At 41.6% G+C, this 6,643-nt stretch overlaps 1 pseudogene; it reads right to left on the bottom strand.

The window, feature by feature from the left end:
* Positions 1-848: 848 nt before the first annotated feature.
* LOC148777483 (large ribosomal subunit protein uL30-like) lies at positions 849-1,816 on the bottom strand (annotated as a pseudogene).
* Between the last annotated feature and the right edge of the window lie 4,827 nt (positions 1,817-6,643).

The following is a 6,643-nucleotide window of genomic DNA, read 5'->3' as shown; positions in this document are numbered from 1 at the left end:
CCCGCAAGTGACACTGCTCTGGGTCCGGCTGGGGATTCGGCAGTTTGAACCCATTTGGCAGCCAAGAGAGACTCACTTCCATTCATTTTTTTTTTTCAGCAAAAATCCCAGAGCTCGCTCTGTGGCTGGTGGTTTACTGAGGAGTGAGGATGCGCCAGAAAACAAAACTGCCAAGGTGTACACCTCATGGAACTAACAACTGGGGAGACAAAGTACAAGCAAGCAAACACATATCACAGTCACACCCTCTTGGCAGTGTTTTCCATGCAGCTTAACAGGCTGCCATGATAGAGATTGATGGTGATGCTGATGATGGGTCACAATTTTTAATGTGTTCTTATGTGCCAAGCACTGTTCTGAAGGCATTTCTCACTTCATTATCTCTTCGGGATGAATACTATGCAAAAGGACATTTGGAGTGATCAGGAAAGGCCTCTCTAAGGAGAAGAAACCTGAATTGAGATGTGGAGGAAACAAAAGAACCAGCCATTTAAAGAGCCAAGGGGAGGGGACTGTAAGGACAAAGGTCCTGAGGTGGAGCAGAACTTAAGTGTATTCAGGTCACTGAGAAAGAGCTATAGGACAGGGTTGACCTGACCTATGGGACAGGATGTAGAGGTAAGATGGTGGCCAGAGTGGGAACTGGGGAGATTAGAATGGTATGGGATGAACTTTTGAAGTAGTCAGGGCCCTTGTGAGGACCAGGTCCTAGAAAGGGATATGAGAATGGGACACCATCATTGGATTTAGAGTTGAGAAGAGACATGATGGGAATTACATTTTTTTGGTTGGTTTGTTTCAATTGTTTATTAACTGACGACATTATAAAAATAATCCTAGTAGATACCTTAGTTCATCCTTCTAATAAGTGTGTTGATCTGGTCTTCCCTGTTGCCAGCATCTCCACCTTCTACAAAATGGGTGGTCTTTTTGTTCATTCCAGCTCGTGGAAAAGACAATTTAAAGGCCCACAGTTGTTTGCTTCTTTGAAACGTTTTCCAACTGTATAGATCTCATGAATCAGATCCTCCATGCAGATGAGTCCGTATTTCCCAAGAGATCAAGCAATCAATGCATTGTCTGTTAGGGCAATTCACTTTTTGTTGATTTTGCCATAACCACGCTTGTAGATCAGTTCATTTACAGACTTCAGATTTGGGTACCCCCATGCTGGGACCCGTTTATGGGGTCACACAGAGTCGGACACGACTGAAGTGACTTAGCAGCAGCAGCAACAGCATGCTGGGAAGGATTGGGGGCAGGAGGAGAAGGGGACGACAGAGAATGAGATGGCTGGATGGCATCACTGACTCAATGGACATGAGTTTGAGTAAACTCCGGGAGTTGGTGATGGACAGGGAGGCCTGGTGTGCTGTGATTCATGAGGTCGCAAAGAGTTGGACACGACTGAGCGACTGAACTGAACTGAACTGATGCAATGTATGGCTCCACAATTCTCAGCATGTTAATTGATGCCATGTTGAGCTTCACAAAGGTGCCATTGAAGATCTGCCAGAGATGAAGGAGCTGCAGCACCTTTCAAACCTTTGGGCTCACACCACTGATACCTCTGATCCTGATGACAAATGTCAGTTTGGGTTCTGTAGGTACATAGAAGTTGCCGGCTTTTCGTGCCATCCTAGCCATTTGAATTTCAGTTCTGTACATCTGCCTGGTAATGTTTAGCTTTTTCATAGATAAGCTTCCTGTATTCCTTGTGGTAATGCTTAGCTTTTTCATAGATAAGCTTCCTGTATTCCTTGTGGTGATGCTTAGCTTTTTCATAGATAAGTTTCGTCCTTGCCTTTCAAAGCATCTTTTGGGCAAACTTCTTTCTCAGGTGCTTGATCTTAAGCTCTGCGAAATTCTTTTGCTTTTTCTTAAGGGTTTCTGGCACAGCAGGAACCTTCTTTTTCTTTTCTTCTGCACCCTCCGTGGTTCCAGCCAGGAAAGAGGCTAGAATTACATTTTTTAAAGATTTGTTCATCTGTATTGGGGAACATGAAATGAACTGGATCATACAATGTGGAAGTGGAAGTATGGAAGGCTATCACTGGCAAGAAATGATGGTGACATGACTGAGGATGGAGACTATAAACACAGAAGTGGAGGGTTAGGTCTCCATGTTGGAGGTGGACACAAGAAGAAAGGTTGCTCAGCTAAGCTGATGAGGTCTTGAGACAGTAGTCATGGGAGCACCCCACTTTCTGACTCTGGACATTTGATGGTGGCAGATGTGACATTCACTGGGATGGAAAGGACTGATGATGGACCAAGGGTTCCTCCACAGACAAAGAGTGTACCTGGTGTTTTTACACTGGAAAGGTCAGTGTCCAGTGAGGAAATCTGAGGCCTGGGATGAAGAAGAAATACCTTCCACTGAGGGGGAAAAAAGAACGGCTTTATGATAGCAGGAGAATAATCACCTTACCTTTGTGAGATGATATTGTATGCTTTAACATCTGTGTCTTATCTTATTTGTTCTTCACTATAATATTGTTCTAGCATTATGATTATTTCAATTTAAGAGAAGGAGAAAATGAGACTTACAGAAGTGAACTGACTTTTCATGGTCATGCGATTGGTAATACTAGTTATTGTCAACATACCTTGAAAACTAACTTTGTACTGAGCACTGGTTCTACATATTTTACATATGCTGGGTCTTCATAATCAACTAAGGTAGATATTACTTTTACCCCATTTTGCAGAGGGGAAACCGAGGCATAGAATGCTTAAATAATTTGTTCAAGGTTATATAGCTGTCAGAATGTAACTATTTCTTTTATTATTATTACTCCTTTATTTTTTGGCTACGCTGGGTCTTTGTTGTGGCATGTGGGCTTTCCCTAGTTGTGGTGCGAGGGGGCTTCTCAATGCGATGCACAGACTTCTCTAGTTCTGTTGCATGGGCTCTAGAGCATGGGCTTAGTAGTTGTGTTCAAGGGCTTAGTTGCCCTGTGGCATGTGGAATCTTCCCAGACCAGGGATTAAACCTGTGTTCCCTGCATTGGAAGGTGGATTCTCAACTACTGGACCATTAGGGAAACCTCAGAATATTATTTATCTCTAAATAACAAAGCTAGGTTTCAAGTCTGGCTCCCTGTTTGTGTTGTAAACCACCATGCTCTACTAGGTATGATTGAATTAGGGCTCTGAAACTCACAGCCTTTTTACTATTCTGAGCTGTTTCCTTGGTACTACTTTTGATGATTGCTCTTCTTCTCTCGTGAATTTGTGTATCTAGGCCATCTGCAGGTTTGCTATAGATAGCTAGATGACTGTTCCTCGATATTTTCCTCCAAAGATGATAGCATCATGATGTAATATCTGAAAAGAACTCTTTTGTTGAAGGGACATTCCTGTTAATCCTATCAAAATTAAAAACAGAAAAGAAAACCTATCAACTAATTTGGTCTACATTTGTTGATTGATCAGAAACCATTTTTTTGTTCTGACTTTAAAATTAATATATGCATCTTAGAATAGGACTTCTCATTTTCTTGAAAGTCCTAGGGCCAAGTAGGAAGAAGGCACGTGGACATTATATTAGTTTCATTTTCCTGTCTCTTAAAAGATGGTCCATGCACATAGCAAAGATGAAAGAATTAGGCCACAGACAATCCCCACATATTTCTTGATAAGGTTCTGTGGGTGATCATCTTGGCAGCATATTGAATGTACTTCCTTTACATTTCTTCACTGAAGGCAGATAGGAGAGCGATTACTCCAGCCTTCTTTGACCATATGTATCTGATCAAGCTCCCTGACTGCAAGTGTGAGTGTGACTATGAGCATGCATTCTGGCACTGCACAGCCTTCCAGAAAGTGGTTCTGCTCCTGAGTAGGGTTGAAATAACCACAGGCAGTTTTTTTTTTTTTTCTGTTGGTTAGTTGAGTAAGCATGGCGTTAGGTCCTCATTCTGAAAAAGTTCTATTAGTTTCTCGTACCCAGTTGGTGGTGAACAGCTGCCTCACCAGGGTGTTTGTTCTGAAGATGAAGTGAGATGATTTCTCCATCTTGGCCCCCATTCAATCAGGTAGCCAGGACAAGAGAGGTAAAATGCTTACCTCATACTTATAAAAAGTACTGCACAAAGCTGCTTTATGTTTTACCCAAAACATGCTCCTCCATTAGGTTTGGGAAACATTGCATCCTGTTCTGCCATGTACTGTCATATGAAAAGCTCTGATGAGGCCTACGGTAAAGAAACATGTTTGGTTTTGCTGAACATGGTCCTTCCCAAACTATCTACTGTCTTCTCTATGCTGACAATCATTTGTGTGAATCATGCCCCAGCCAGATCACTCTTTAGCCCATTCAAGGTGTATTGAGGGACTTCCTTCCCTGGTGGTCCAGTGGTTAAGAATCCTCCTAGCATTGCAGGGGACATGGGTTTGATCCCTGGTCGGAGAACTAAAATCCCCCATGCTGTGGAGCAACTGAGCCAGTACATTACAGCTGGAGAATCTGTGCACCCCAACAATGATCCTGTGTGTTGCAGCTATGACCCAACTACAGTATGACTACAGCCAAATAAAAAACATTTTTTTTAAAAACATTGTGTTGGAATCAAACTCCTTAAAATAAAGCACTAAAAGAAAAAATAATGACTAGGGTAGATTGTTTCCAGTCAGGTAGCCTGAAGCTCATGAACTGACTTAGTCTATTAGAAATTCTATAATTTGGGGCAAACACACTTAATCTCCTTCAGTTCTTTCATTTGTAAAATGGGAAAATGAATATTTTTCAAAAATTGATTATGATTTATTTATTAGTGAATGTATTCATTAAATATTTATTGAATATCTTCATTGTACTGGAGACTGGGGATTCAGGAGGTAGCCAACTATACTAGAATTCTCTGGAGAAATAGAACTGGTAGGAGAGATAGACAGATATAGAATAAATCATAGATATATATTATAAGGAATTGGCTCATGTATTAATAGTTATGGAGGTTGAAATATGCCAGCTGCAAGCTGGAGACCCAGGAAAGCTGTGGTATAATTCAACCCAAGTTCAAAGACCTGAAAATATGAAGTTATGAGGCAGAGGAAGATCATGTCCCCCCTCAGGCAAGAAAGGTCAAATTCTTCCTTTTTCTGCCTTTTTGGGCCCTCAAGGGATTGGATGATGCCCACCACATTGAGGAGGGCAAGTTACTTTACTGGATCCATGGAGTCGAATGCTAATTTCATCTGGAAACACCCTCACAGACACATATAGAAATAATATTTGCCAAATACATGAGCACCCCTTGAATTAGCCAAGCTGACATGTAAAGTTAACCATCGCACCAAACCACTTGGAGTTGAATTGTTTAATCACAAGAAGTCCCTGATTGACCTTTTGCCCTCATACCATCCCAAGGCATCAGTTTCCGGTCCTATTTTTTGATATTACATAGCAAGAGAGATTCACCAGCAAGGCTGGTCTGTGGCAGACCAGGACAAATGTTTTTCTGAACCTCCAAGCAGAAAGGAGTGTCACTCACAGCCTGGATGGGTAATGAAATATGTGCCAAGAAGAAGACAAGCTATTTGTCAAGGCTTTTCCTACAAACATTTAAAAAAACGCTATTCTGACTTTTACCCTTTGTACTGTTTTTTTTTTTTTAATCTTGTAGTATTCAATCTTTGTTCTTTCATTTGAGAAATTTATTTTTAAAAATTGACATATGAAAGATTTTCCTTTGCAGATGAATATATTACTAAGGGGAAAGGGGAAGAAGTGGAAATGGCAGGTTCACTTGTGTCCTCTGTTATTACTAGTCCCAAGATGGAGAAGATACTTGGTCTCCTCACCTCCTCCTCCCCTCCTGATGCCCTTCTAGACTTAAAGGGAACCCTTTTAAAAGAGATCACCCTTGAGGAAAGCACTAAATTAACCATACAGTCAATATAAGGCCTTGGTAGCTAGACAGAGGGCTTATCGATCATCATGCTTTTGCTTGTGGTTCACTGACTCCTTGCTTACCTTTTTAAGAGGCTGGTCCAATAAACTCATCAATACTCATGATATGTCCTGTTCAGAGCTTCTGGCTCACAGACCCAGGGTACTTGTAATGCTTGGAAACGGGGTGAGTACAAGAATTAAAAACAAAAACAGACCTACACCTTCATCTGTGTGATTTCTCAGTTGGAGCGCAAGAGGACTCTCTTACAGATGACCGTAAATGGGAATTCAGTGAGAATGGAAAAGCCAACAACTTGTTGGCCTTTTGTTGTGTATTGCTCCCAAATAGGGTTTCTCAAACTCCATACAATTGACATTTGGGGCATAATTCTTGGTGTGTGGGTGTTATCCTGTAAATTGTACAATGTTTAGCATAATCCCTATTCTCTGCCCACTCAATACCAGTGGCAACTGTTTCCAGGCATTGTCAAATGTTCCCAGGGGACAGGGACAAAATCATCCACTTTCTATTAGGGGTTACAAGCTGATGTAATACAGAAGCTGGCTCAATTTGTGCTATTTTCTTAACATTAATACCTTTTAAAAACATTTTGGCTGTGCTGGGTCTTCATTGCAGGGCACAGGCTCTTCATTGCCGTGGATGGGGGTTTTATCTAGATGCGGTGCGTGGGCTTCTCCTTGTGGTGCACGGGCCTCTCTAGTTGTAGGACACAGGCTTTTCTT

This window comes from Moschus berezovskii, chromosome 7 (genome assembly GCF_049115385.1).
Source record: "Moschus berezovskii isolate FMDL1 chromosome 7, NW_MosBer_1.0, whole genome shotgun sequence".
Taxonomy (NCBI): Eukaryota; Metazoa; Chordata; class Mammalia; order Artiodactyla; family Moschidae; genus Moschus; species Moschus berezovskii.
The sequence above is the reverse complement of the archived record's forward strand: the minus strand, read 5'-3'. Positions and strand labels throughout refer to the sequence as shown.